The sequence below is a fragment of the Gallinula chloropus genome (genome assembly GCF_964237585.1).
Source record: "Gallinula chloropus genome assembly, chromosome: 1".
NCBI lineage: Eukaryota > Metazoa > Chordata > Aves > Gruiformes > Rallidae > Gallinula > Gallinula chloropus.
Genome location: NC_140085.1, coordinates 183,981,616 through 184,008,732, shown reverse-complemented (window position 1 = coordinate 184,008,732; position 27,117 = coordinate 183,981,616). Strand labels below are relative to the sequence as shown.

Sequence of the window (27,117 nt, the reverse complement as noted above, 5' to 3'; positions counted from 1 at the left end):
CCCGCCCTTTTTTCTTCCTCACCACTATCAGATCTGGGACTGGGTGAACTCTCATTACTTCTTCCAGTTGTTTTATGTAACATACAAAATTATTCTCCTGAGGCCTACTTTGAGACAGTTCTTGCATGTAACTCAAATTCCTCTTTTACAGCTTTTCAGACATCCATTTTCATATACATAGCAATATATGTACATGTAATATACATACTATATGTATGTCTATATATATATAACTCTTGTAATTGAAGAGATCCTCATAATGCTAGAGAAAGTCCAATGAAACAAACCTTCAACACAACCGTGGTGGATTTTGCATCTTCCATTTTCATTTGTGAAATTATTTCTGTGTCTGCCAGCCATGTGAACTGCAGGATCTGCAAGCAGGGCGGCTGCTTCATAAATTATGCTTTCCTCACCTTATTTTCCTCATATAGCAACAGATAGTTATAGTCTACTTATGACGTAGCCAGACTTGCTTGTAATGTGATCAAACAACATTTCATGGTATTCGTAGTGGTACTGCACCTCTCAAGATCCTAAGCTGTGTTTAGGAACAGACAGACCTAAGTTTTCATTATTATCTTCTGCAGGACTTTACAGATGAAATATGTTTTCACATCTCAGATGTTCACTCAACTTTATTCTCCTCTTGCAAGTGTTTCCCCATGGTTACACTTAGTCATTTGACAAAAAGTCCTCCCTGTTCTGTTAGTATTTCCAGCTATGCTTTCCTCACCGTTCTTCATAGATTAAAAAGAAGGAAGCTTTAACAGGTTGTTTTAACTGAGATATTATCACCCCAAAACTGCAGATCGAAAATACATACACTGGAGCATAAAAATAATTTTATCTTCAAACTACAATTAAATTTTAGTTTAGTTTTACTGTTAAACAGGGAATAGTTTTGCAACTTAACAAGTGGTATCAATACAGTACTCTCAAAACCAAAGTAATTTTCTAAAACTATGCTAATTCAAGTCAGTTTGATGTACTTCCTTCTAACAATAATATGCCATTGTTAGAACTGTATTATTTCTAAGGATGAGTAAGACCTTATTCCATAACTACTCTACTGTAAAATGAATACAAGTATTAAGTAAGGGACTATTTCAGGATCTGTACTGCATTATACAGTTGATAGAAAGGACAAATCGTCGACAAGCAGTGGTGACTTAACTTTATACATGCTGATTTGTACCATTTGAGGATATACCCCAGAAAATCCTAACAGGTTTTACAGAGTTTTTAATATTCTTTCTTTATTCTATGGATAATTTTCATATGGTTTATTTTTACAGAATTGGTTGCAGTTGTGATGCATTCTAAGAAAAAACTTACTGCTACTCCTGTATAACACAAAAACTCATCAGCAATCTAACTGTTTCAGAGATACATCTTCTAGTTGTCTCTTTTTTATCCACTTGCATTACTATCAGTACAGCACTCTTTCCATTAGCACTTCTATCTATCTGCAAATGAAACCTGACAACTTCAGCCATACCGTCTATGCACGCAGCATGTTTGCCTTCATTCAGATGCTCTTTTTAAGTTGGCACTCCTATATTGAATAAGTACCACAAGTCTCTGTTTTTCCAGGAATGTTTATCTCTGTCCATAATTATTATTCCATGCATGTAGGAGGCAAGGTACTTCAATCCTAGGAAGGCACATGTGTCATAAAAATCTTAAAATGGTGTCACTGAATTGCTAAGTTTCTACCTGGTTTACTGAAAGTCCTAAAATAGCAGATCCATCCAGTGTTTAGAAGTAAATATACTCTTGAATATGTATGATCATGTTTAAGGCAATATTTTAGGCAAGTGGATGTGTACGTGAGAGAAAAATGGATGGGTATTGAACCAAAAGAGTTAGGCGAGTCCAGCGCAGAAAGGAACAGGAAACTTAGGTTAAGAAAAAGAACAGAAAAAAGGGAGAAGACAGAGAACTCAAGAGATGAGAGATCTTTATTAGGTATAAATCAAGAAAATATTACCACAGGGAGGAAGAAAATTATTTCACCTTGTAATAAGTCAGAATTTATCAGCACACAACTTTTAAAATCTATCCCACTTTTTTGTGAGCCGTGTAGGACTCAATTTTTTAAAAATAAAGACTAATGCTATATTTTGTCAAATTTAAACATCTTTAATATGGATTTTATATTCTTCACATTTGATTTTACATTTCTACAAACATCTGTAAATTACAAGTACATTAGGAAACCAGCATATTTTATACGAAGGCAGCAGAACAGTGCTTCTTGGCTAGTCAAAGCCATACAAAATTCGCAAGTGCCATATTCTTCTTTTTCTATGTCTTCACTAGAGTACTATCTCTCTCAGGAAATACTGGTATCGGCATCAAAGGAAAGGGTCAGCAATCTTCCACATCAGAAGTTAGGACAGAACTCTTAACATGGAAGGTAGGATGGTCAGAAAGGCAGCATGTGAAAAGCTTCAGAGGAGATGGTAGCTAAAAGGAGTCAGGAAAAAGAAAAACAAACACATCCAAAACAGGGAAAGATAACAAGATTGAAAAGGACAGGGGGAAAAACCAAAATAAACAGGAAATAGCAACAGTAACAATTGTGCTTATTCATTTTAGAAACCGTGCAAGAATAACATGGACAGAAAAGGTGAGGAATAAAGCAGCCGTTCTTAAAAATGTCTACAGAAAAGCCCCGGTATGGTCTGAAATGTTCGGTGATCGCTCTCTTAAAGTGACAGGCCACTCAACGCTTAATTCCAGCTAGTCAGTTCAAAGCAGGATTCCTATGAAGTCAGTAGACCCGAAATGGGCACCTCCAGAGGGCGATTCATCCCATCCTAAGGTCTGAAGCTTAGACTCTGAATCACGTATTTCAAATGTAATTAATTTGGTGAAGTTCACTAGGTATTTGTGAACCTAGCAGCAGATCTTTACACTGAATACTTGCAAACAACATGTGGATTAAAATAACATGAGAAGCAGCATATTTGCAACTTCCTTTATTTTGAACAAAGAAAACAATGACTTTCATTTGCACAGAACATGGAATAGGTTTGTGCTGTGTAATAATTTTTTTTTATTAATAAAAGTTATTTGTGTTCATTATACTGAGCACAAAAATGAAGTCTGACCCAAATAAAGTTTGTTTTTCTATTAGGACTAATTACATACTACTGGTGCCTTGAGTTTTCTTGCTGTAAGTAAAAATCAAAGACTGACATCCCTGGGATTCTCTATTCCTGAGACTATGACCTGATTCATGAAACACCAAATTTACTGATACTTAAAATGGCACCGCTGATACTTCAGTACTGTTGTGAAAAAAATGCTGAAATCCTATGCCATGGTCACGGATCCTTACATTATAGTGGTTATTTTGAATGAACTATAAGGAAATACAGAAGTTACGGGTGAAGGGCTGTTTTCAAAGTTGGTATACAGCCCAGTCTCTGTGCAGGAAGCTTCCATGAGGAACAGCTCTGTGGGGACAACCTCTCCATAACACCTTCGCCAGCTTGCCAGCCAAGATGCAAACCCAAGACTCTATTCATACAGAGCTATAGTGTGAAAGCATAAATAGCCAGTGAAGAGGATGGGAAAGGAAGCTTTCCTCCCAGGCACTCATCTGGGGGCTGGAATAAACACCAAAGGGACAGCTCATGGTCTGCAAAGCTGAGACACATAATCCTGAGGCTGTGCATTTCATACCTCATTGGAGTCCTATGGGTCTTCTATTAATGACTATTTCAGAGTACAGTCACCCTGATACTGCCTACTACATGAGCACAATACAGAGCTGTCAGTTACAATGCAATTAAAAAGACATCTTTAACATCTAAATATTGGTCCACTAAATGGAAGAATTTAGATGGTCTAAACAATTCTAGAGTCATGTAACATAAAATAGTGCAACAGCAATGCAAAATAACAGTAAGGGCTAATTATAAAACACAGCATGAAGTCTCTTATTTAGAACTTCTAAAACTTATATCTGCATTTAATTTCATCTTCCTGTTAATGTACAGCTATGTCAGTTTTTCAGTATTCACATCTTCACTGGGTGCCCTTAAAAACTGCAGCCCAGTGATGCAGAGACTGTACAGGAAAGGGAACCCTATCAAACAGCTATTTATAGTGTAATTCCTATGCAGAAATATCTATCTCTCCCAATAGAAATTAATACCCTACCTTCCAAAAGTAGATGCTACCACTAAAAAACTATGTGTGAATTGGTGCTGCAAGGCCTCTTCCTGCTCCACCCATTTTCATTCTTTCTGTCCCCAGTCAGCAAAGGGACAGTTTTAGTAGGGAGGTTACTCTGCTGTACATCAGCTCAGTTACATTAACCTGTTGCTCGAGTGGACAGTTAAGGCATTTTATATATATCATCAACTGAATATAGGAAAACATGAGGTCTCTATCTTGGTATTTAAAAACAAACAAGTTTTCAGCATGGTAATTCATGAAGATCAGTTATAGTTACTATATAAATATTAGCTAATTGCTCAGTTTAAAAAGTACATCATTTCCCTAAACGTTTACACTCCTGTAATACCATATACACTCATGGGAATCATGCAATAACTAAGGACATAAATGAACAAATTACTGAATTGAATTTTTGGGGGTTTTTTGCCAAATTCCTGATTTATTTCATTTTATTACAGCTCATGGATGAAATCCACACACTGATGTCTAACCTGTACTGAAAGCCAATGTAAGTAATCCGTTGTTCTACAGCTACATTTGGTTATTAAATAATTGACATTGCTGAGTCCTGTTGAGTAATGATTAATTAGCACTTTTGATTTTAAATTTCAGCTTTTTTACAATTAGGTTTAGCACATAAACTTTGCCACTTTTAAGTGTTATCTGTCTGCCTGCCTGTGCCCCACCCCAACTCCTAGCAACTAGATTTAACAAAGGAAATATATATTAAAAAATGGCTTTGATCTGTTGATGTCTAATAGTGGGTTTTTTTAAGACCTAACTTAGGAAGACAGAACTTTGGGAAAGTCATCGTTTCCTAGTGGATAATGCATTTTGTGATTCAGGTTGGCTCTGAGAGTCAATTTAAAGCCTTCCTTAGAAGTAACCGAGCTAAAGCAAAAATGCCGAGAGTAAAGCACAGCTCAGCACAGCAGTTAGAAAGCTGAAGCTTCAATCTTCTTCCCATGAAGTATAAAGCATAACCTGTTTGAACGCTAACTACAAAATATTAGTATACTTACCTGACTCTCCCCCTTTTTGCCCTACTATTTCTCCTATGCTCATTACATTATTTTTCATCTTTCCCTTCCTTCTGTAAAGAAAAATAGTTTCCTCTCTCCATTTCAGTTTCTTCCTTTCACATTTGCCTTCTCCTACTCACCTGCACAAGTTCTGAAATTCCAAAATTTAAAAGGGCTTTGGATCCATTCCTGGTGTGAAATACCCAGTACTCAAAGCTTTTAACATGGCTGAATGTTCTATGCTCTCTCATTTCCAAAAAAGATATAAAATCACCGCAATAAAGTTTTGCAATGAAAATCTATTTAGATAACTGTAATCTCAGAATGAGATCACCATTCTGTGAAGAGCTCTGCTCAGCAAGCAAAACATAACAATGATTTCTACTGATTTGGAACTATATTATTATCTCTGATACCTTCTTTTTATGCTTAGCTGTTATGAGAAGAGCACGTCTGCTTCTTTCCTTTAGTAGCCATTGTTCAGCACATGAAACAATTGATCTTTTAAATAGTTTTAAACCAACTTATTATACTTAGGAGATAAAAATAGCTAGAGTTAAGACTAGGATATTGTACACAAACCTAAATGTTTTTATCCTGTAGCAATTCATGAGCATTTATTACCCTTATCTATGACATACATTTTTACAGGCCAGCTCTTTTAAAGACAAAGTCCATCTTCACAAGATCTTTTTCAAGTAACTTAACAGCCATTATATCAAATGTTGTTTCACACATAGTATCAACATTTGATGTTTCACTGACATGGTAACAGAAAGTCAGCTCCACATAAGTTACTTTGTAGAGGATAGTGACAAAACTTCAAGGTGTTACCTGTCAGTAATGATGAACTCCTGCAGTCTTTCAAGATAAAACGACATATGACAAGCAACAAGACTAAAGTAAATTTTTAGGGACCACCATTGACTAACTAAAAGAACTATCTCTATATCCACTATAAAAAATCTACCCAAGAAAGAAACAGCAAAATACTTTTACATTAAAATGTACCCTCTAACAACTACAAAAAGTATTTATTTTTATTATTATGGTGATCTTGCTACCTGACCTTTTTGTATTGTCACGTGCAGAATTTGAAATTTTTACAGAAATCATACTTCTGGCTAGCTAACAGCCATAGACCTATGTATACAATCGTATATTAAGAAGGAAAACTATTAAATAAAAGCTTGAGATTTATTAAAAGATCTGTGCCAAAATAAAATCCCTGCATTTAAAAAACCCTTTGCATTTAGGGGGATACCATCAGACATCAGCTTTCAATCTTTCTGCTGATTCTTTAGTCTTCATCAACAATTTTAAAGGGATCTGCAAAACAGTAATTAAGAAAAGCGACTATCCTGTCAGGAAGTGTCAACTCATTACTAGTGGGACCATTCATCCAATGGATGAATTACATTTTTAGATAGGTCACAGAAAAATGCAAATCAAAGGGATCAGGCTTTAGAGATCTGAGACTTTTTCTACTATTTAGTAAGATAAACATCTATACAAACCCATAATTCACCATGTGGAAAAAAAATTCTCACATGCTAGTAAGTACTACATGAAAAGGGGGAAAAGAATGAAAAAATTCATCCATGATCAGCAGATTTCAAATGATGGGATATGTTCCACTTGAAGAAGATGCAAACTGTATGTTGGAAAGGAAAGGCACTATTATTTTATACCCAGCAGTTCCACAGCATCTCATTTGAATCCATCTGTACTCAGCAGTGGTGGGACCACACCTGGCACACTGCATTCAGTTTTGGGTCCCTCACTACAGGAAAGATACTGAGGAGCTGGAGTGTGTCCAGAGAAGAGCAATGAAGCTGGTGAAGAGCCTGGAGCCCCAAGTATTATGAGGAACAGCTGGGGGAACTGGGGTTATTTAGTCTGGAGAAGAGAAGAGAAGGCTGAAGGGAGACCTTATTGCCCTCTACAACCACTTGGAAGGAGGCTGTAGCCAGGTGGGTGGGTGTTGGTCTCTTCTCCCAGGTAACAAGTCATAGGACAAGAGGAAAGGGCCTCAAGTTGCACCAGGGAAGGTTTAGATTGGCTACTGGCTTCACCAAATGGGTTGTTAGGCCCTGTTACATGCTGCCTGGGGAATTAAAAGACATGTAGATGTGGTGCTTAGGGGCACTGTTTAGTGGTGTACTTGGAAATGTCAAGTTTATGACTGGACTCAACAATCTTAAGGGTCTTTTCCAACCTAAATGATTCCATGAATCCATTTGATTATTTGTCTGTCTGCACTTGGAGAGCAGAACTCCATAGGCAGGAGGCAAAAGAAACTATAGTGGGGCAGAAGAAAAGCTTTGGATGGGAGGGTTTTGTAGGACCATTTGTACCTTTGCATGTAACTGTTCCTGGAATAAGCAGAAAAGTAGGTTTTCCACTTAAAAGGGTCATGTGCAGGGACTGGAGAAGAAGCTCAGGTTCCAGAAGACACAGGGAAGGGCATAGCTAGGGCAAGTGTTGACTGAGCTAGGTTCAGACACAGAGCTGTGTTAAAGTGACTTCCAACTGACTGCAACATACTGATTCAGCTTCTGATCTCTCCAACTCCTACAGAAACCCTGTTCTGATCCCTATTCTAAATTCTTCATTCACATACACTAGTCCTACCATACACCCCACCCCACCGCTGCTTCTGTACCCATATGCCTTGCCTAGACTCATGAATCACGCTCTCCTGTCACTCACAGATGACACCACACCACAGCTGAAGTCACTCTCTCCTCCCTTACATGTTCCTTTCTGCTACAAGACAAAGATTCCCTCAAACTTACTCAGGGAGTAGATTAATTTGAGCAAAGACAACTTCAGAATCATGTAAGTTAGCAACAGGCAGTTAGCAAGATAATATAAAAATATGCACAAAGCTCCTCATTTTCCATGTGGGTATCAAAGCACACAAGTAGAAACAAAAAGGGTTACAGAGAGCATGCTTGCCTGCCAGCTTTCTCTAGTTCCTCTTGGATCCCAATTGTCAGTAATGCTTGCTTCCTTTTTTTGGTTTGTTTAAAGATCACAAAATACAGTACAATAATTTTACAGCAGACAGTTGATTTCTTCAGGACAAACATATTTATAACATTAGAGTAAGGCTCATAATTTAGCAGTTCTCAAATTCAACACCACTGTAATTCCTAAGATAAAGATGCACCACACGTTGGAAAGGCCATCTCTACAAATTACTTATGGATGTGGCTGCCTGGTTCTCAGGACAATGGGAAGTGACCTATGCCAAGGGCAACTAAAAGCAGTGATAATACTTAAAGATTCTTGAAAATTTTCAGTAGGAAAAAAAGCAGTAAGAGACCAAATATGAGGACAAAGAAGATTGTTACAATGTAAAATTACCACTCAGGGAGTTGACAAATTAAAAGCAGTTGGTCAAATAGAATTGGGATTTTATTTTTTTTAAAAAAGTAATAAATAGATACTGTAGTAAGATACACTAATACTGGTAAGGAAAGTTCACATCTGCTCGTAATGACAGAATTGAGAACTGTAAAACCTTTTTTATGGCAATGAGAAACCAGGTATTAATTCAGAGACAGATATATCTTTTAATCTAGTGGAGTTGGCAAGTTTAATCTTTGCCTGATGAGGATCCGAGACTTGAAAAACTATACTCACTTCTCAGAAAACTAAATCTACTAGTCATGAGTACATATGAAAAGTAGGGGTAGCAAAACTTCTAGTGATACTCACGGACAACACAATGATTAGGAACCCCAAAGTTCTGGCACTAGAGAGGACAGAAGAATTAATGCTACTTAGACCACTGGCTCCCTTCTGGGCACCTTTCAATGTTGCTTCTGGTGGAGGCAAGCAAGCCTATCTAATGCTGAGAAAGTGGGGAGCACTCTCCACCTTTTCATACACTCCAGAATAGTGGTTCCCATATTTTTGGAACAACAGATCATTATCAGCCTATAATATTTTTCAAAAACCACAACACACCCATCAAACTTTTAATTGGAACCATTATTTAAATCACTGTTAACTATGGTTTAGCCAAACAGCTGTTCAACTTGTAGTCCACCAGGGGTTTGTGGACCACAGCTTGGAAACCATACCAGCTGTTTCAAAGGTACAATGATATCTTCTACTCCATCCCTCCTTCCAGACCTTCTGGTTGCTGTGTGAAACATTTCTGCTGCTTTATTTGATTTCCCCTGGGATTAATTTTAGGGCATGCTACTGCTTTTAGCTTGCTTTACTAGAGCAAACTGGCATTCTCCATTGCCCCAGGTTTGTAAACACCAGAAGTAAAACTGTTCTGCCCATAATATTGCTTCTGCCAGATAAAGGAACAAACAGAAGCAGAGGATAAAAAAAATACCTGCAGATTGAGGAAGATGGGACCAACTTACATTTGAGTCATGTTTGAAAATTTATCATCAGTCAATGAGGACTACAAACTTCTTTATAGAAAAGCTACAACTCTGCACAGGTTAAATTTTGGCTACAACTGGTTCAGGACAAGTGGAGTTTTCAAGATTAGTAAACGGTTGGGGTTCGTGCACTTGAAAAGCTGTATGGATTAAACTATGGGAGATAAAACTAGTGCTAAGCAGCCTTTTGTCATCTTAAAGATCACCTGAATTAAACAAAACAGTGACCAAAGGCCCCTTGTTCTTCTATTATGAGAAACAGGGAGTTATAGTCCCCTATTAAAACCTTCTGAGTATTCATGGTTTTCAAGACCTTTCTCAAGTTTACCTACTTTTCAGTCAACATTCATCCAACTGAGGAATCCTGATCCATTTACTATCCCAGCAGAGGGGCTATGTGATAATCTTGGTCATCCTTTTCTGTATCACATACAATTCTCATCAGTGCTCAAAATTCATCAGCATGCCAGTACCGTGTCTCTCTTTCAAGTACTATTTTGTCACTTTTTGGTAGCATCAACTCCATCCAGAACAATTTTAGGAAATTAGTAGGAGCTGCTACAAATCCATGCAAACACCAGTAAGATGGCTTGAGAGCCTTGGCTTCTCACAGCAGCAAGATACTATGTATCAGTTTAACAGTGGTATTCCATCCCTATGATAGGCAAAGTACAGGATCAAAACCTGTACTTTAAACTTGTCTAGGCTGTAAAACCCTGAGAAACAGAGAGGAAGAATCTCCTCTTCAACTTGCAGCCCCTGCTGTGGTTAAAAAGAACAGCTACAAGTCCCTGCCTTCCTGAGCAGCAGGGCTGGTCACAGCCTGCTGAGCTCAGAGTTTACAGGGTGATGGCTGCTGTAATCTTAACAGCTACTGCCTCTCTCTGCTGATAGATATGACTGAACAGTGGGGTCAACAAGATCTGGCCTCTGTGACAGCCATGGCTCCTGTATCACCACAGGCCCCGCTGTGAGATCCTTCTGCAACTCGTTAGGGTCAACATTAGGTCTGACTCCAACTGAAAATATTCTTTTTATCATCTGCAATCTTTACCACTGCACTTTTTCAGACCATTTAGGAACAGGTGGTCAGCAAAGGTGCCATTACAAATCTTTGTGAGGCGGCATTGTTAAAACTGGCCATTAGCTGCTATACTGTTCCTTATCTTGTAACCCTTTACTAATCCACAAAGAATTTTAAGTAACTCAATACTTCATTTTGTTAACAGTCTTTGGTTACAAAGCTTTTTAAAAACTTTTGGGTCACTCCTTCCTGTGTATCTGTTGACTCCTTCAAACAACTAGCAAAGCTCTAAAACAAAACTACTTTGTAGAGAAGCCAAGATGGTGGTTGACTATTACACCTATCCATGCTCCTATGAATTATGTTCTTTATCACATTCACTGGCATTCTGTCTGTCAGGGAAGTCAGACTACTTAGTCCATTAATCCACAGTCATCCCTAAAGCCCTTTTTAGAACTAGTGTCATATTTGTTACTTTCCATTCCTCTGTTATCAAGGATAATTTAAATGACAGTTTACACAATACAATTCATGGCTCACCAATTTAATTTCTGAATTTCTCTAGGACTACTGAATGAACATGCTATGTGGCAATCTGTTAATGCTAATTTAATCAATTTGTTAAAAAAATCTTTTATTGTTATGCCAAATCTGAAATATTCTCTATAAAGAACAACTTTTATGTGGGGATGTCCCTAATCTCCCTGTACTAAACCCTGCCAACACAGAGTTGTTTCTGCAACGGCTTTGTCTTTAAATACCCTCTTTACCTGCAAGTATCTATTGAACTCATGTCCCTGCTAGCAAAATTTACACATGGAAAAAAATGCTTTATGGATCTTAGCCTGTTGCTTTTCAAAATCTTTTTCTTCTGCTTTATACTAGGTCTACATTTAACTTCCCAAGATTTTGCTCTTTTCTGCTTTTCCTGCTTGGATTTAACTTTTTGAGAAACCTCTATTCATTACTAGTAAGTTCCTTTACTATTCAGTTGCATTGGGCAATTCCAATTCGATTTGAGTTAGAATCCGAAAGCAAAGTCCCTGTGTCTGTTTTAACATTTATTTAAACTGTGCCTTCATTTGTGTGCAATTCTTTTTTAAACAATACTGGATTTATTTCCATTTTAATCTTTTTCTTTCCTACAAGTCTGAGAAACTTGAGTGTCATGTAAGATATTGCTACTGAATGGCTCTTCTATAGTCATTTATTGTGTATTAACCTAGACTAAATCAAGGACGACTGTCCCCCCTCTTCTGGATTCTCTAGCTGGTTTGCTCAAAAAGTAGTTCTTGATGATGCCTAAAAATACAGCCTGTGGCTATACTGTGGCCTGTAGAGTTTATCCAGTCTATATATAGGTAACTGAGAACCCCTGTTCAGATCAAGCTTTTGGGTTGTTTAGCCTTTCCAGTCTCCCACAGTATTTCAGTTACTGTCTCTGTACCACCACCTAGTCCATAGCTCTTACTAGACTTCTCCTATTCAGATATAAACTCATTTGCAATTATGTTTGGTGTTTTATTCTGCTAAAATTAACTTACTTGACTGTAACTTTCTCTCATATATACAGTGCCATTTTTCTGCGTGGTCCAATCTACCATCTCTGTACCAGTTAAGCTCTAAAGAGTCTATCATCTCTGTATAATCTATACACTAACATTTCAGTGTCCCTTTGAAAGAAAGGGATACATGCAGACATGCTTCCAGAAAGAGGGTGACGTACCTGGGAATTCCTGATGGAATTCTTGCTTACCACTCTTCTGAAGAATCATTACCTTCAAGTCACAAGGGAAACAGAGCACTGAGATAGCAATGTACTGAGATACCAAATCAGAATTAGCATAGGTTCCTTCTCAAGAAAGATCAGATGGCACTTGAAGAAGGACTGACCAACAGTATGGCTGGAACAAGCGCTTGTGCTTATACCAGATTTCTGTACCAAGAGACGCTGCGTCAGGAAGGGAATGCACCAAGGAGCAGAAGGATACTATGGAAGTATAAGTTCCTTTAACATTTTGCACACACTGCAGAACTTTGTAATACTTGTATTTACTTCCCTCTGTGAGGAAGGAGAGTCCATTCTCACTGCTGTGAGGAGGGAGGGATGCTTATAGGACACAATGCCAGTAGCTATTGACCTGGGTTTGAGAAGCTGAGAAGGCTTTCGGGGGTAGCATTTTATCTGTCAGCTGCAACTCGCTTCTTCCCCTTCGATGAAGCCTCCAGTTGGAACACCTTTTTCTACATTACTTATCATGTGACATGTATGTGCATAGCACAGCCCAACTGCCACACTGCAACATCCAGTGGGTACTTGTTATTATTGATATGTATTACCATAATTGGGAGGTCTCATCCTGGACTGTTTCTCATTATGTTGGGCCATAAATAACCACGCAACAAAAAGTAGATGTGTTTGAATTCTACATAAAGAGACAACAGAAAAATTCTGGCAGAGTACAAATGCAATGAGACAGTACTACTGTGATAAGCACTGGCATAAATATACTTGCAATATAACTGTTGTCCGGTGGAATTGGTTTGAGCTTCACAGTACGTAAGTTTTAAGAAGATATTTAAAGGAAGATAGTGAACAGTTCTGTTTATGACAAAGTCAACCAATATATGAGAGGCAGCTGAGGAGAAAATATCCAGTGTGGTCTGAAAATTTAACGACCGAATGATGAAAGCTGGTATCATATGTTGATCAAAACCAGAGTCAACCTCTTGATACTGAAGGGGAGGTAGAAGTAGTCTTGATGGGCCTTGAAAATAAAGATAGATAGCTTATCTTTATTGCTTTAAACTGAAGGAGGAAATTGAAAATACCAAAGGAGTAAGTTTGGAAACTGATATTTACAGTAGAGCAGCATTTTAACTGGGTAACAGGCATGGAAAGACTGCATTTGTCGAGGCAAAAGAAAAAGATTTTCTAATAAGGACGTGATCCATGGAAAGCCTGGATGAAAAGTGTAATTGTCTGACAGAGAAGAAAGATTACCCTTAAAGGGTTGAAAAAAGATTCCCAAAACTCAGATTCAGCCTAGATTTGATGACTTAAAACAACTGACAGCAGGACAGTGTCATTCATTGAGGATGCCGAAAGGATTTGTGAGGGCCTCAACCTAAGTATGAAAAAAGCTACTAACAAAAGACCAATAATTTTAACGGGAAATAAAGAAGTGAGGCCATTACTGAAGAAAGTTTTCATGCAGTGCATCTGCTTAGGAGTGGAAAAGATGATGGGAGATGTATGAAACGCATAAAACATTGTTTTTCCTATAAATACTGTGAAATGAGAAAATTCATATAATATTTATTACTAACTTATTACAACTATCTACGCTGCTGTGTTTTGACTTTCAAGGGTTGAAGAAAAACAATGTTCATGACAATATGATGGGTGCCTCATTTGACATAAACATAAACATGCTGCATCCAGCTTGAAGACAGGACAGTCACAATACCAGCCAAGCACAATTAGCAGCAGAGGAAAAGATCTCACAACTTAAAACCACTAACATGCTGAATATTCAGGACATTCCTTTGTTTTTCCTTCTTACTGCACAGAACCAGTGCTATCACCTTGGTTTGCCACTAAAGGAAACTTACTCTCCATTGTTGCAGCTTGGTATTGCAGTTCTTGAAGTATTCCTAAACCCTTGAGGTATTCCCAAACCCACACAACCTGTAAGAGTGTAGCAAATGCCCACTCCCTACATTTCACAACATCAACTCCTTCTGTTGATACCTGCTTTCTTGCTGTTCTCCTGGTTGCAGTGATTTACAGCATCACAGCAGGGGTTAAACCAAAGAAACAATGAGATAAGGTGCCCAACAGTGGGGATTACCAGAATTGACTGCTGGAGAGCTGGTTATGGGAGACAATTCAAAACTCCTTTTCTTCCAAATAACACTTGTAGCAGTACTATTGCAGGCAGAACAGTCGTGCCCCAACATTCTCTCCCTCAAAGAACTGGGAAGTTGCCATGACAGGGAGAACCAGTCACACCTAGGTGATCTGCTTCTCAGTGGTGTTGAGTGATAAAACATCTGAAAGATTCAGAGGATTCCTCACACCACACACACCAGCACGTCACTTTCCTACCTTTTCTCCTCTGAAACTAGGTCTATTCTGAGGCACTTCTGATCTGATTTGGCACAGGGCAGGGCAGGCAGGGCTGGTAGGCCATGTTTGGCTGGGTTTCTTTTTTTGCAAACACCTAACTTCCCTCTCATTTTCTTCCTTTTACCCAATTTAGTGCCAGTAAGACTGAGAATCACCAATGGGATTAAAAGGTGAAAACAGTAATTCACACTAGGCCTAAGCATTTTAAAAACATATGCTGATCAAGATTTTTAAATGTAAATGAAACATTCAATGTTCTCAAACCTTGATTTCATTTCATACTGAAAAAAAATCTCAATTTTGTTTTATACTGCAAAATCTCAAAAGAATAACTGTTTTTATACTAGAACTTTGAAAATACCCCTCCCAAACATAATCAAATTGTGGTTTGAGCTCTGTTGAAGATGAAACATTTCAAAATCATTAAGTTCTGTGTTTGAACAAGAAATGATGGCTTCTGCTTAGTACTAATTGTAATTTAGTATTCAAGACCCACTGTCCTCTGTTCTTAGTTGTAACTTTCACCCTGAATCCCAAATTTATACAGGTAATTCACAACTAGTCACTGAGCCTTCTTCAAAGCCAATACACTCCTTCCAATAGCACCAAAAAAACCCACTTACTGAAAATTTCAAACTTAAACCTGTAATATATTCAGTGCAATGAGAAATACCAGTAGCTATGCATTTAGTTCTTCTTTCAGGCATGTTTTGCCATCCATTTTCTGGCTTTTGAGTTTGTTTGTTTGTTTGTTTTACATTGGACTCTGTAGTCTGCTTTGATCCCAGTTTATGATTTCTTCTTTGGTCTTGTTCTTTCTTCAAATTACTTTCCTTTCATGCTGCTCTTGTGCCAAGCAAAAAAATAAGATCCTGTCCTCCTTCATATTTACTCACCAATTATTATCTGTGTCCTTGCTTCATGGGAAAAAACCTCTAATCGTCCTTACTCCTCTAGACTTTCACAGTCCCTTAATAATTATTCACAAACTTACTAACATTTCCAGTTCTTCCATTTTTTCAAATACTAAGACACCATTGAAAACATTGTTGTATTGTAATACCAGAAAGAAAATATAGCATCATAAAAAGGGCATGGTGTTTATAATACCCCTTTTTTTATAGAGGGGAAAAACCCCTACCTGTAGTTTTTGCTCATTTGCATATAAAAATAGGAGTCATAGTAATAACTGTACCCATAGCTACAGGAAAAGAACTTCCTCCTTAATCCTAAAAAGCATAGATGTTTATAGTTATTTTGGGTGAATCTACTGAGATACGACATGGGCAATTATTGATTAAGCACAAAGAGTACTTAGGTACAATAAATTATGTAGTTCCTGCCTAAGACTATAGCTAATCAGCATGCATGATCAAACTCACTCATAATGCCAGCTCAGTTTAGTTTAATTTAACCAAGTTACACTGACACAAGTAGAAGTGTACATTTATTAACATTTCAATGTTCAACTCAGCAAAACAATTATGTTAGTAAAATGGTTTGCAATATCTACACAAATACTGGTGGTATAAACAGGGGTTTTTATAGATCTATAAATTTTAAAAGCTTATTGATGAAAATACAGATCAAGTCAGAGACACATTATTCTGAAAATAAAGAAAATAAGCCCATTAAAGCTATCTACCTAACAGCAGTACAGAAGGGCTCCAGGTTCACATGGTGAATTACTCAAGAGTAATTAAATCCTTAATGGATTTACTGTATATATTTTCTAAAAAAAAAATTAAGTCAGTTGACAGAAGTCAAACCTCTTGATTCATCCTTTTATCATTATTAATTTTTCAACATCAGTAAAGACTAACTATTGAAAAATTCAATCGTTTCAATGTACTTACAGCTGAATTTTCTCATCATGTGACCAACTATCCACAAAGCCTCAGTGCCATTAAGAAGTTTTGAGGAATATATTATTTGGGACTGCCAAAAAAACATAATTAAAAGAATGCATGTAAATTATATTAATTTTCTAATTATACATGTTTTATGATTATTTCATGTCTAAAGAACATTTGGGGGAAAAACAGGACTTACATTATCCCAAAAGGCAGGTTCCATCACAATCAATGATACACTGACAGAATTCACAGTAAGGAGTCACAGTAGGGTCCTGATCTTGCAACTGAACTTTCACAAAAAGAACCCTGCGCTACTGCAGAATCTCCTTAATTTCAATAGGGCCCTACCCACACATAATCAATTACAGAGTCCTCCTATGTGGGAGTAACAACAGTGAGAACGGGACCTGTTCCTCCACACACCTGCAAAAATATCGGGATAAAAAAACCAACGATTAGTAACATGCAGCAAAACCAACTGACAGTTTGTTTTATTACAGCACATCATAAAGGAGTTCCATGCATCTTTATATTGCATATTGTTTAGAGAAAATCTTATCTCCTCCTCTAAAGAACATTGGCTTAAAATTGCTTATGGATTTTACACGGACAGCACATTATGGGAGCTTTTACTATATGTATTTGATATACACATTATTAATTACCCTAGTTTCTTTGGTTGATGATGTAAGTCAATTTTTAGTGCTTAAGCCTTCTTAAAACCTGTCCAATACCACATATTTGGGGTCACAGCATAGGCCTGTGAATTTATTGGGTCTTCATGATCATGAAAGGATCTGACTACACGTAGCAGCACCCAAGACCAAGGTCATTGAAAATACATGCTAAAAAGTAGTTTAGCATTAGTCGTTTTTAGACTAAAAAAGGTCAGCTTTCCAAAACAAAAAATCCATATGAAAATCAACCACAATTAATTATTTGCTAAGTTCAACCTCCTAGTGAACATCATTTGAAACACAGGAAGCACGCAACATAATGTTAAACAAGAATATATCACCACTTCACTGTTCACACAAAATTTAACATTCATGATTTGACCTTACTGTTCTTATTAAAAAAACACATCTATCTTGATCTTTAAAAGGAAAACATTATAAGTTACAATGGTTTTATATATTACAAACCATTTAAATACAGGTTAGGCATAGGTTCCATGAAATAATATTTAACTGGTGAGAATCTAACAGAAGAACCAAAACTTCCATATAAATGGACTGCAGTCTTTTTTTCTTAAAGTTTTTCTCTCACTGGCTGTGATTTTGTAAAACAACAGACATGAAAATAAGCCAAAAATGGAGAATGTAATCACAGTTTTTTATTCTTTACTGCCAGGTTGATGGTTTTCAACTGGGCAGGAGGACACAAAAAAACAAATAAAATACACATTTCAAGGCAGATATATTGCAATACTGAATTAGAAGTAATTCTCATGTTACTGCTTCGAATTTTTATGTTTCATATGCATGACTTTTAGGTTTCTTTTACTCTAAGAAATTCAACTGTTTCCAAAAGAACAGTGCTACAGTGCTAAGTTCTGTTTTAAAAGTGTTGTAAGACACCCTGACCTCTGTCTAACAGTACGCAGAAAATTTAAAAATATCAGACAGCTGCCAAGTTAGTGCTGCCTACCTGAGCCCGCAAAGTGAATGAACCAGTAAATACCTCTGGCAAGTGTAATCTGCCCATTTCTCACTGACTGAGAAGAACGGACAGACAGGACAGTCTTTCAGGATTTTGTACCTTTCAGGACAATCAGGGTGCCCATAATCGTGCAGCTACAGATTCAGCATTTCCCAAGTTGCAATGCAATGTGGTAACTTGATGCAGCCAGATCCTAATATTGTTTTCTGTTTCTGTGCCTAGCTCCACATCTTTCTTCACAAAGGAAGTTAATTGGAATACAATGCATGCTTCCTGTGCTGCTCCAAGAGTGTAGGTTGTAGGATGGGTCAGGGACACATAGTTGCAGACTAGATTACAGTCAGTTTCTGGGGAGAGCTGAAAACACTTTTACAATTTTGACTGCCTAAGGAATAGCTCAAAACTGACATCCAAACAGTCAAAGAAATTAAATACTGAAGCTGTCTCAACAGTTCCCTTCTCTGATGTGGACAGGAAAAGCATGCATCTAATCCAGGTATAGAAACTACCATAAAACTGAATGATTCTCATCTAAACAGATCACCCTAAATTTCTGCAGAGAACACCAGCTTCTGACTTCTAAGAGAACAAGAGGCAGCACACACTGTCTGAGCTACACATGTTGATTGCCAGAGCAATCAAGCATGCTGACTGGCAAGTTAACAGGTTGAACAGAACAGAAAACTTCTGAGTCCATGCTGCATCTTTTTTCTACCCCAGGGGCACTAATTTGAGTCCTTTCTCTACTCCCAGATGCTAAATTTCACTCAAATAGTAGAAACTTGACTTTGTGACCTCTATCTCTATATCAAATGCAGCTGAAATTAAGCGGTGGATTCAAAAGTTATTAGGAGAAAACACAATCCTATATATCTTGTTTTGTTCAGAAACCGGGTATGAAAACACTGTAGCATAATCATTGTGAAAATAACTAATGAATTTTATGTCACTTATTGTTTTCATTCAGGAGTTACACCACAAACTCAGCTATAACAGAACACAGATTTTTATGTGGTGATAGCATAAGTGAATCCAGAGAATACAGAAACTGCTTCAGTAAAACCGGCTTTGTTTTGCCACTGTGAACAGTGCCCTAAAAATAAGTTGCTTCATAAAGGTGGAAATTTAACAGAAATAAAATTTTGTATATATTTTTTGAACTTACAAAGAATGTAGTTGACCACCCTTCATGGAGATCTCTGCTTCTCTTCCAATTCCATGCTGCCTCTCCTAAGGCTTAAAGAGAAGTTCAGTGATACATAGCTCAATAAAAGAACAGTGACATTAAGTCTAATGAATGTCCTCAGTATACTTGGACTTTTGTGGGGGTTTCAGTTGGTTGGTTGGGTTTGTATTTGATTTATTTTTAGAATAAGCACCGCAATTTTTAAAGAATCACATTAAAATCCTGATCCTATTGCCTGGATCAATGTCCTGATATCCCAATTTAGGGAGTATTTTTTAATGATAACAATATGTGCCAGTTCTCTTTTTTATACGTGGTATCCACAGTGCTCTGCCTACCCTTTCTATTGATCTAGCATTAAATTTTTACTTCTGTCTGTCTCACCAAAAAGGCACAATTGAAATCAGAGGTAGTAATCTCTGAAGGGAATTCTAGGTAGTAATCAAAGAAGGGAAAGGGAAAACAAAAAAAAAAGAAGAAGAAGAAAAAGTACAATGACCTCTCCAAAACTCTAGTAAAAATAAGAGACACCAAGAATAGTCAGTGTGGAAAAGTTAATAGAAAACTGGACATTAGAGGAAAGGTTAGCAGGAAACAATGGGTATAAGAAGAGTCAAGGAAGTAAAAGTGATTTAACCCAAAAAGGGCATGGAATAAAAGAAACAAAATTATCTTCTTAGCTGAGCAATGAGAACAGGCTTTTCAAAACTATTTGACATTGCCCTATCTCTTCTTCTATTGAAGTAAAATTACATCAATTCCAAAAATGCTTTAGGAAAGTCACTTAACTTGAACCATTTAACATTAAGCATGTGAAATATCTAAACTCTGCTCAGCTAAAGAACTAACGAAGTGCTTAATTTGAAAAGAAAATTAAATCACCTTGTAATCATTCGCTATGTCTGTAGTATCAAGCATGCATTCAAACTGACCCCCAAGTCCTTACCCTGCTAACATGCAGATTCACACTTTGGCATTAGTCTGGATCCAGCCTGTTGGTTATCAGATAGGCAAGTCAAGTACAAGATGCAAGGGACAGAAGTGGATTCAAGCTCTTCTCTCAAAAGTCATACTCATGCAATTGTTGTGACTTAAGTACAAATTAACTCTTTGATGAAGCAGAATGTAAATAATTAAGTGCTCGAAGTTATTCAAGAATCAGATCTCAGAAAGAAAATTAAAGTGGCTAAGAAAGAAGAAAGAAATTGATTGTTGAATCTGTATTAAAAATAAATAGCCTCAGGGTTATGTCTGCCTGAAAACTACCCCTTCTTTCTGGCTTTTCTGGCTTCTTTTCATTAGACCTTATTTTAATGCACTAAATGGTAAGTAACCCTGGCAAAGGTTAAGTTAGTTGAGTGGTCAAAAACAGCACTAAAGTAATTCCTAACACAGGGTGTATAGTTCAGTTATTGGTATAAAAGGCTCACCATCTCTCCTGCCTATTTAAACACATTTGCACTTCCAAACCAAATTTGGTAAACAGCTGGGAAAGGGTTAATATCCCCTATTCTGATCTCTATGGTAACAACCATATTGTTGGTAACAACCACAGAGATAGAGGAAAATGTAGAAATCATAAGCCACTAGTAGGGTTCTTTCTGTCCTTTTTACTTCTTATTCTATGAAACAACTAGTGAAGGAGACCAGAAATTGAGCCCCTTTTGAAATCAAAAAGTGAACCAAAAAAGGTATGGGGCACTTCTTAGCATCCAGTCAAGTTGTGTTTATTGTGATCTGTCTCCTGAACTATGGATCATTCTGTGCACTATTTTTCTCCACTGTCACCTATCTAAATAATCAGGAAGCCATTATCACCATTCAAGAGCTTTATTCTCACACACATACAAGGCCCAGCTACCTACATTCCATCCTTTATCTACAGCTGTAAAAGAAGAAACTCACTGTTTTTAAGATGTATGCTTAATAAATTCATACATATAAGAGAGAAGAGTCATTACTTAATGAAGGTAGGGCACTAGAGTAAGGTTAAGGCAGTGAGTTAGAGATAGAATTCTCTGTAGACTCAGTCACCTTTTTATTAAATGGTTAAATAAAATAATGTTTTGTTCTTCTCCGAATTATGAGCATTTTAAAAACATTTTGAACTCAGATTTCAAAATTTCCCAGAAATTGGGAAACTAGAGAAGCATATGAACATGCTACATCAAACTGTCTTAAAAGAAATAAACTGAACAGCATAAAAGCAAACAAATTAGTACTATCTAAAACATTTCCAGATCCCTCACTCCTGCATTCACTTTAGCAGTATTTCATTTAAATGCAGGCATACGTATCTGCAAAGTTTAATCACCAGTCTTTCAAACCATTCCACATATCTGTACTGCACTCCTTTAAGCAGTGCTGCTGATAAAACTCCTGATATGAACAGAGTTAAGCACATGCACAGGACTAATGTTAAAGCCAGTAATAAAGAAATTAGCAAATTAATTCAGTGTACCACTAACAATTATTTTTGAAACGACAAGGACAGCTAAGAAGATAGCAAAGCTTGAGAATTTAGCAGCTGAAGTACTGGGGGAGGGGGAGAAATTAGGTTATGGTCCCAACAATTACCCCACAAAAATCTAATTTCAATACTTATTTAATCACAGAATCAATGCTAGGAAGAAAAAAACGCAAACAGTAGAGCATCCCCTCAATAGCTTAACAGTCATGACAGCCACACTATCTTCTCACCATTTGATAAGTCCTCTTCAGTTCAAGGCTGAAGTTCATGGGTGCTGTGGAGAAGATCACTTGGCAACTGCTTTGCTGTAATTAATCCATGAATAAAGAATAGGCTTCAGTTTTCACAGATACCAAGCCAGCACTTTCCACAACCATTAAATCCACAAAAATATTAAAATATTAAGACATTACAGTTAGGCCACTTCAGCAAAACTTTACCATGGAACCTAAGTTTAATAAATCTTTCCTAAATCCCCAGGCATATGTTCATTATTATGAGTCAGGCCTATGTTAGAGTCGATATTAGAAGATCTGAATGAAATATAGTAAATCCAACCTTTTGACTACACCATTAGTCTTTATGCTACGTTAAGCATTTTAGAGATTGAAAAAAAAATAAAAAATTGGAAGTTGGCTACTGAAAAACCAGGAGGTAGTCTACAGTAAAAAAAAAAAGAGCTTTTTTTTTTTTCATCTGGAAGTTTATAGAGAATCTAATAAAGCAGATGCTAGTCCTAAGCCAGCACATGCTTCTTGCAGTTCTTACTGCCTACAGAAGCATCTGTAGATCATGTCTACGCTGGCAAATTCAGAACCCTGTTTTCACTGTACAACAGTAAATGCTGTCCACTTCAGTCCTTTCTAGATTACAAACTCTATCATTGCTAGCAGACCGAAATTGCAAAAGTAATGAGTTCCAAATCCTGTATTTGTCAGGGTAAATCAGAGACAGAATGGCTACAGAAGGAAGTGGAAAACTCATGCATGAAAGAGGACGTTCAACTACAGTTACTAGGTTATTAAACCCAAACTTTAGACTTCAACTAATATCAAATTTACAGAAGAGCTCTGAAGGGAGGCTTAGATGAATCTATAACGGGAATCTAGAAGGCTGGAGAAGCATCAAGGGCAAGGCAGGGCTCAAATCAGAAAAATAAAACAAAAAAAAGTTGCGATTTCCACTGTGTGTATGACCATAGCCATACAAACACAGGATATCAAAATGTATAAATGTGAAATTATTGAAAAGACTGTTAGAATTACTACATGTGGGTGTATCTTGGTGTCCTCCAATTGGTCTGACTTACCTAGGAACTGGACCAGACGAAGGTAATGGAGGAACATGCAAGTACCCAGGCAAGCCAAAGAATCTAACTTAAAAGTTTCCCAGTAATGACACAGTGCCAGTTTTCATTACAACAAATTCCTCTAATCCTCACGGTTGTAAAATAAATCTTAAAAACAAATAGCAAGGTAATTTGTAAAGTAATGTGTGCCTGAGTCAGAAGACAGCCTCCAGCTTTCTAATCATCCCTGACTGACTACAAGCTTCTGTGCCATTTTGGCAGATAAGTACCTTGCTTTGGTTTTGCCACCTCTCAACTGGACCTTGGTAATTCAGTATACCCAAGTACATACGGGTATATGTACATACATGCTGCATACAGGAAACTCCAGAGCCAGGAAGCAGGGCGGGGAGGGGGGGGATGTCAACTCAGTAATGAGGGTTATTGTTAAGTAACTCTCTTCCACTCTACACTGGTTTTCTCAAGATTTTCAACTAACAAATCCAAAGTCTCAAGATCCTTCGGGACCTAAAATCAGGATTCTTAAAGAATTGCCTATTAGGTCTCTAGTCTGAATCCAGTTGTCAACAGTTTCCCTCTTCTGACATAAGAGAACTTGTGCAACAAGGCAGGGAAAGCTATGATTTCTAGAGACAGAACTTTCTCAGGACTGATGCAAGGTTATGGAATGAATGTGCCGAGGAGTTAAGGGCCATCAGAAACCATTTTCATTTGCTTGAAAACTGAAGCACATTACTTTGACTTTGCCTCACTAACATAAATTCGTAACAGGTATATGGAAGAAAAGACAGTTAAAATAAACTGAAAACATTCAACTCCAGATGGTCCTTTCCCTGGAAATAAGAGAACAGGTAATAGGACAAGCACTGGGCATGTTGCTTAGTACAGCATGAAGATATTCTCTGACAATGTAATTACACTTTTTGAGAAGACTCTCTAACAAGGACAGGTACTACTAGAAGGTGTGCAGGCAATGCTGCAATAAGAACTGTATGAGGAAAGGAGCCCATTACAGAAACTGCAACTTAACCTCATATTTGCTACCACAGCAGATAAGACTTCCACCGTTCTGATGAGCCTGAGTTGTTTGGAATAGGAATTTGATCTAAAGAATTGACATCACTTTTGGTGAGGCTCAAAACCTCTTTCCTCTCTCTTCTGCCCTCAGCGGTGTTCCTGCTGTGACTTTTTGGCTTCACTAGTCACTGAGGAAACAAACTGATGATCCTCTCCCAGATGCTACAGCCAGAAAGTGTAGTACCCACCTTGTACTACATGGATTTTTAGACAAGAGCCTTGCTCACTTGTCCTGATACTCAATTAAATATTTACCAATCCTGATTCTCAAATTATTATAATTGTGCATTATTCAAGTTAAGTTCCAGGGATATGAATGGCAGATATAAATCAAAACTAATACGTTAGGTTTCTGCTTTGGGCAGTCCTAAGTAATACTTAGCATAAGTAATAACTAAGCATAACGATGAAGAGGACTACTCAGTGTGCTTACACTTAATAATATATATTTCAGTCTGTACAGGATGGGGGCCTATGTGCATTAAGGATGGAATCCGAGAGCAAGTATTAAATATTAGGGAATGTAAAAATTTCACTTTCATTAAAAATCTTAATGAAGCCTTAAGAAAGGACATTTGAAAGGATGATAGTGTGATTCACATAAGAGAAAATCGTGTCCTGTTGAACAGAATGACCTACTATCTTCTATATCTAAGTCCTATATTTCAGCCGGAAAAAATAGGTGAAACACATTAAGTAAAATTATTTTAGGGCAAAACTATACATAATCTAAGTACAGAGAAGTGGAATCGGCAACATCATAATTCTGTATTTCTCTTTACAGTTTTCATTGCTATTTCTACTGCAAAATCCTCTTTTCATAGGCATATAACCTTCAGAAAAAAATCAGGATATATTTACTATGATTCTTTTCAGCTGCAAAGCACGCTTTGAAAATTTCACTCATGGTAATTATAATAAAAAAAATCTAAATATGCTACAAATAATTTAAATTTTCTCCTCTTAAACAGAAAGGCTTTACAAACGGAAGTGTTTTTCATCTGGATAATTTTCACTGAGAAATTGCTTAAAAAATTAGGAATGTTTCTTATAGCAATACCGAACTTCAAATCCGAGGACAATGTAGTAACAGAAATGCATAATATTAGCCATTTGACTACTTACATGTTGCTTTGCACTACTTTCTCACTAAGGAGCTCCAGAACTACGTATTTTCTGAGCAGCAGTAGTTTTCGTGGCCATGATAGTCTAAGCTTTTTTCAGCCCAAAAGCTTGCTGTTCTCAACTGTGTCAGTTAAAAAAAAAAAAAAAAAAAAAGAGAGAGAGAGAGAAATTACCTCTCCTTTCAAAACTTGTTCTGCTTATATTTTTGTCAGTGCAGCTCTAGAAGGGAGCAGTGGAATCATGAGAAGCATTAGGCCCTGAGCCTGCTAACATTCGTCTGCAAATAGTCCAGCTAGGAGTTTCAGAGGACTAGCTCACAGACGGGGAGATTTTGCAAGTCAGTGGGAACAGAGCTCCCAGACTCTCGCTATGTACTTTTGAAAATCTTCCCCAAAAGTCATGGGGGACAACAGCTTGCAGGTTTGATGAGGCCTCTGCTTTTGACTGCTTTCCTTTTTTAAAGGCATTATCAGATTGGGGGGAAAAAAAACCAACCCAAACCCAAATCCAAAAACCAAACCCATACTTAAGTCAAAAATCCTGAGGAGCCGCTCGCAGTGATGCGTTGGGTCTCTCTGCAAAAGGCAGGGGTCTGCACAGCCCGAGGAGAGCTCACAGGAAAGAATCCTTCAGCAGTCAAAAGTCAAGTGCAGACTAGTGGTTCGGGCGGCACTGTAGCCTGCCTTCCCTCCGCGGCTTTCAGCGGCTCGCAACCTCCATCTCGGTTTCCCCGTCTGTGAAACGGGGATAGGAGCACTCACCCAACCATCAGGTACCTCACGGTCAGTCACAACTTGGGGCGGGAGGGGGTGAGGGGGCGTCCGGCGTGAAAATGAAAGTTCACGGTCGTTGTTGTTCGCCCCCCCTCCCCGCCCTGAGCACTAAGAGCAGCCGAGGCGGGAGCGCTCTCGGAGCTGAACCTCGCTCCGTCAAGTTCCTCGGAGAGAGATATTTTTTTTCAAATGACCAGCGCACGGCACTCCGGGCCCAATCTGCCCCGAGATGCGCCCGCACGGCACCCGCTCGGCTTCGCTTCGCCGGAGGCTGTTCGCAAACCCGGGCGGGGGCGGGAAAGGGTGGGGAAGGGAGAGGGTTTGAGGGGGGGGGGGGATCGCCGAGCCGCTGCCGCCGCCGCGGCGGGCGGGAGCCGGGCCGGCCGCGGAGCCGGTGCGGCGGAGCGCGTGAGGCGGCGGGAGGGGGAGGGGGAGCGGCGGCTGCCAGGGCGGGATCGGGCCCGCGGGCTGCCGCCGCGCGATGTGGGCAAGCGCCGAGCGCTTCAAACCCTCCGGCTTCGGCGGGGTGCGCGGCTTGGGGGGGGGGGTGGGGTGCGGGGGGGGGTGCTGCAACCTGAGCGCTGCGGGAGCCGCGGGGGTCCTTGGAGGCGCAGGGGGGGTGCGGGGGGGTGTGGGGGGGAGGCGCTCTTCATATTTTCCTCAGGTCCTCTGGCGCACATCCCCCCTCCCCCCGCCGGCTTCCTTTCCCTACCTTCCCAAAACGCGATGACCCCCCCCCCCCCCCCGCCCCGACCCCCCCCCGGCGGCTTTACCTTGACAAGTCCGCGGGGCCGGCGGAGGTCTCCCCCTCTCTCCCACACATATCTCTAACGCGCCACCTCTCCCCCACGGGCCGGGACTCCGGGTGACAT

General features: G+C 38.5%; 2 long non-coding RNA genes across 3 annotated transcripts in view; one reads left to right on the top strand and one right to left on the bottom strand.

Moving 5' to 3' along the window:
- The window catches only part of LOC311197318, a 57,291-nt gene that overhangs the window by 22,532 nt on the left and 7,642 nt on the right, over positions 1-27,117 (top strand). The window contains exon 2 of the long non-coding RNA XR_014617626.1: positions 4,656-4,705. This is a non-coding gene — a long non-coding RNA (uncharacterized lncRNA). The remainder of the gene's footprint in view (positions 1-4,655; positions 4,706-27,117) is intronic.
- Positions 1,656-27,117, bottom strand: LOC311197308. 2 transcript variants are annotated; one of them, XR_014617624.1, is made up of 7 exons: positions 27,019-27,117; positions 25,473-25,593; positions 22,192-22,266; positions 19,471-19,541; positions 16,840-17,066; positions 16,644-16,725; positions 1,656-2,472 (listed from the first exon to the last, which is right to left on the bottom strand). It is a non-coding gene; the product is annotated as an uncharacterized lncRNA (long non-coding RNA). The 2 variants fall into 2 exon arrangements; XR_014617625.1 differs by lacking the exon at positions 27,019-27,117 and having other exon boundaries at positions 25,473-26,247.